A 4970-nucleotide genomic window follows, 5' to 3' on the forward strand; every position below is an offset into this window, starting at 1 on the left:
TGGCGCCTCTGTTTTTTATTATTTGACAAGTCATCGATTCGTGTCACTGCCAATTATGTGATAACTGCCCCCTTTATTTACGTCTGACAGTGCCATTTCTCCAGCTTCTTGGTCTTCACTGGTCTCCCACAGATAACAAGTAGTGTTAGTAACTCTGGATCAGTACAGGATAAGAAATGTCATGTATGTACACAGTGACTGCACCAGCAGCAGAATAGTGAGTGCAGCTCTGGAGTATAATACAGGATGTAACTCAGGATCAGTACAGGATAAGTAATGTCATGTATGTACACAGTGACTGCACCAGCAGAATAGTGAGTGCAGCTCTGGGGTATAATACAGGATGTAACTCAGGATCAGTACAGGATAAGTAATGTCATGTATGTACACAGTGACTGCACCAGCAGCAGAATAGTGAGTGCAGCTCTGGGGTATAATACAGGATGTAACTCAGGATCAGTACAGGATAAGTAATGTCATGTATGTACACAGTGACTGCACCAGCAGCAGAATAGTGAGTGCAGCTCTGGGGTATAATACAGGATGTAACTCAGGATCAGTAGAGGATAAGTAATGTCATGTATGTACACAGTGACTGCACCAGCAGCAGAATAGTGAGTGCAGCTCTGGGGTATAATACAGGATGTAACTCAGGATCAGTAGAGGATAAGTAATGTCATGTATGTACACAGTGACTGCACCAGCAGCAGAATAGTGAGTGCAGCTCTGGGGTATAATACAGGATGTAACTCAGGATCAGTACAGGATAAGTAATGTCATGTATGTACACAGTGACTGCACCAGCAGCAGAATAGTGAGTGCAGCTCTGGAGTATAATACAGGATGTAACTCAGGATCAGTACAGGATAAGTAATGCCATGTATGTACACAGTGACTGCACCAGCAGCAGAATAGTGAGTGCAGCTCTGGAGTATAATACAGGATGTAACTCAGGATCAGTACAGGATAAGTAATGTCATGTATGTACACAGTGACTGCACCAGCAGCAGAATAGTGAGTGCAGCTCTGGAGTATAATACAGGATGTAACTCAGGATCAGTACAGGATAAGTAATGTCATGTATGTACACAGTGACTGCACCAGCAGCAGAATAGTGAGTGCAGCTCTGGGGTATAATACAGGATGTAACTCAGGATCAGTACAGGATAAGTAATGTCATGTATGTACACAGTGACTGCACCAGCAGCAGAATAGTGAGTGCAGCTCTGGTGTATAATACAGGATGTAACTTGGGATAAGTAATGTCATGCAGTGGCTGTACCAGCGTAATTATGAGTGCTGCTCTGGGTGCTCTATAGGATCCCTATCATTCTTAAAGGGACACTCCAGTGAAAAGTTAATTCATAGAATAATACATGGTGCTGGGCCTGAAGGGAGGAGCAGGACTCATTTTCATTCTATTCCTAGACCCTAGAGTCCTGCTTCTCCCTTCAGGCCCTGCACCATTTTTTTTTAGGGTAGCACACGGCCACATTCCCAGTCTGTAATGAAAAAGATCGGACATGTCCGAACCTTGGACAGATGGTCGTAGCTGTCAATTTTCTAAACCTTTAATGATGACGTGTGATCCCCCAGTAAAATTGATATAATACAATATATAATACAATACATAACCTTGCAGTCCCTGCTCCTGGCAATTATTAATAGGGAGACCATCACTGAGGGCGATGCCACACGTGGCGTGTTAAACCCGTTTTTGGTCCGTTATTAAGCATTCCATCCAAAAACGCTTGCGTTAAATAACACTTCCCTTTTATCTAAGATAATTGGTAAAACCTGTCAAAAACGGATGCGTTTTTTAACGGACTGCTTAGTAACGGACCAAAAACAGGTTCAAAACGCCACGTGTGGCATCACCCTTAGGCTCAAGCTGCCGTAGATGACCGCACTACGACTGGGTGATGGTAACGGCCTCGGACACATCCCTCAGGGGCTCTAGTAGCTTTTATTTTCATGTTGCCGTTTGCTTACTGGACTCCCACCATGTTCTTCCTGGGCATTGGACCTTGCACTCCTTGTACTCTTAGCTACAGGTTTCACTGGACCTTTAAGAATCTGCTCCAGGCTAATCTCATCCACCTTAGGGCTATTTAATTCCGGGTCTCTCACAGGAAGGTGCCTGAGCAAGAGGTTCCAAACACTTGTTCTCCTGCTTTTGCGTATCTGTGGCTTGGAATTGACACGAGGCACACACTTGGATTGTCTGCTGACCACATCTCTGCCTGGCCCTATGTATTATATACCGTATATGCCCCCAAATAAAATAACCCAATGCCTGACACCTAAATCCGGGCAGCATGGGGGGTATGAACACGTTCTGGACCAGAGAATGCACATCCATACCAGTTTGGCTCTGCCGCCCTCATCCATATAATGTTGGGTGGTTACTGACACATTGGGGCTCATTTACTTACCTGGTCCAGTCGCGATCCAGCGGCGCGTTGTCCGACCAGGATTCGGGTTCTGCCGGGATTCACTAAAGTCGTGCGCCCGATATCCGCCGGCGTTCACCTTCTTCTTCCCGGTGCAAGTGAATGCTTGACCTTGCGACACATTACGTTTTTTAAATTCTGTGTTTTTTCTGAATGCGTTGGTTGTCCGACGGCCACGCCCCCCCCCCCCCCATTTCTGTTGCGCCAAAATCCGTTTGTGTGCGGAATACGGCGCAAAACGGAAAAATTCGGGAAACCCGCCGGAAATGCGGGCGCGGAGCCCTTAGTAAATGAGCCCCATTGTATTAGCCCTTTAAAGGAAATCTACCATGAAAACCCATCCTGATAACCAGGGACATTACTCATAGATCCGGGCACCGGGGCTGCGGGATCTTCTTATATGTGTTATCCATATTACTACTTATAAATGTGTTATTAAAGTTCCCTCTAGTTGGGATGTTTTGTTAGGAGGGTAACATGGCAGCCAGTGACCCCGGCAGCGCATAGACCAGGGTAGGGACTGGCGTCTTTTATCTAAAAGTCGCCATACGTGAATTCAGTCCAATTGTGAGAAGCCAGTAATGGATTTGGAGCCAGCAGCGTCTATGTCTAGGTCATTATACGTACGTCGTCCTATGTTCATGTGGTGCAACGGAAAGTCACAAAACAACAACCCCAAACATAGACAAAACCCAATGATACATCGCCCCTCCTCCTCCTATTGCTGACCCTCGGGGCCTGATGTCCTTTATTTCATGGATCTTTGTCTCCTGGTTGTCCTGACAACCTCTAAACAATTGTTTTTCCTAAACTTGACCGTGAAAGGATGGGTTGTTGTTATTTTTCCTAGCCGGCAGGAATATGTGACCTTTGCCCATATTCAGGGAATCTCAAATTTTTCTGTGGAGACTGTAAGTTGGGAAGGGAAGCATCCTTTTGCCAGGACATAGCAGGGGTCAGGGCATTCTAGCTGTGATGGATCCAGAGGAGAAATCAACACCTTCATGCATTTGGACATAACTGTATGGCAACTGTAGAGCAGCACGGTGGCGCAGTGGTTAGCACTACAGCTTTGCAGCAGGTGGCTCAGTGGTTAGCACTACAGCCTTGCAGTGCTGAGGACCTGGGTTCAAGTCCTATCCAGGTCAACATCTGCAAAGAGTTTGTATGTTCTCTCCGTGTTTGCGTGGGTTTCCTCCGGGTCCTCTAGTTTCTTCCCACACTCAAAAATCATACTGGTAAAGTTGATTAGATTGTGAGCCCCATTGGGGGTAATCTGTGAGCGCTATAGAAATAAAGAAATTATTAATATTATTAGCGGTATGTTTGTGGTGCAGATTACTTAATATAGTTGGATTTACAATGATGATTAAGATGCCACTGCCAATATCCGCAGCATCTCGATGGTTGATTGTAGGGGGACAGTGGCAAGTGTCAATGAAAAAGTGGTCATGTAGCATCTCAAATAAGACAAGAATTGCTGCAGAAAACAATTGGCACCGTGCTGCAAACCTCTGGAAAGTGAGGGCTCCTCTGTGGGTACACTCCTGTAGAGGATGGGATACAGGAGGACAAGTGAAAGATCTCGGTGGGCTTTGGAAATGCGGGAGATGAGGACTATGTTGAGAAAACTTGACCCATTTCCAGAAGCCTCTGGCCCTCAGGGATTGCCCAAGTCGGGATCTTGGGGTGGGTTTGAGTTTGTTGAATTCCATCAGGATCCCCTTGAAGTTCTGGGACGTGACTTGGCGCTGCTTCCATGGAAAGCTGTGTGTGAGGGACAATCTGAAGTGTAGGAGCTCTGAGGAAAGGGGTTGTCCCCGGGAGGAGTGCGGTGGTCTGCTGGAGAGCATGGACCACTTCCTGCTTCAGTGCCCCTTTAACACAGAGGTGTACAACCGGGTGGGCGCTTCCATCCATTGGCCCGGGTTGGCCGGTCTCTCCTATGCGGAGTGGGCCTATGGAGCATTCAGAGGCCTGGGTGGCCGGGACCGCTGCACGTTATTCCTAGTTAGTCTAGTGGTCAGGTACCACACGTGGAACGCACGGTGTTTAGTATCGACGCAGCGTAAAATCCTCCCGGTGGATGAGGTGGTTAGGAACATTCTGGGTGACCTGGTGAAGGTGCGCTCTCTGGAGTATGAGAGGCTGGGCACGGGGAGGGCCTCTCTCCTTAGTGTCCCTTAGTCTGTCCTCTCCCCTCCTGGTGAAGGTGCGCTCTCTGGAGTATGAGAGGCTGGGCACAGGGAGGGCCTCTCTCCTTAGTGCCCCTTAGTCTGTCCTCTCCCCCCTGGTGAAGGTGCGCTCTCTGGAGTATGAGAGGCTGGGCACGGGGAGGACCTCTCTCCTTAGTGTCCCTTAGTCTGTCCTCTCCCTCCTGGTGAAGGTGCGCTCTCTGGAGTATGAGAGGCTGGGCACGGGAAGGACCTCTCTCCTTAGTGTCCCTTAGTCTGTCCTCTCCCCTCCTGGTGAAGGTGCGCTCTCTGGAGTATGAGAGGCTGGGCACGGGGAGGGCCT

Source organism: Engystomops pustulosus, chromosome 8 (genome assembly GCF_040894005.1).
Source record: "Engystomops pustulosus chromosome 8, aEngPut4.maternal, whole genome shotgun sequence".
Taxonomy (NCBI): domain Eukaryota; kingdom Metazoa; phylum Chordata; class Amphibia; order Anura; family Leptodactylidae; genus Engystomops; species Engystomops pustulosus.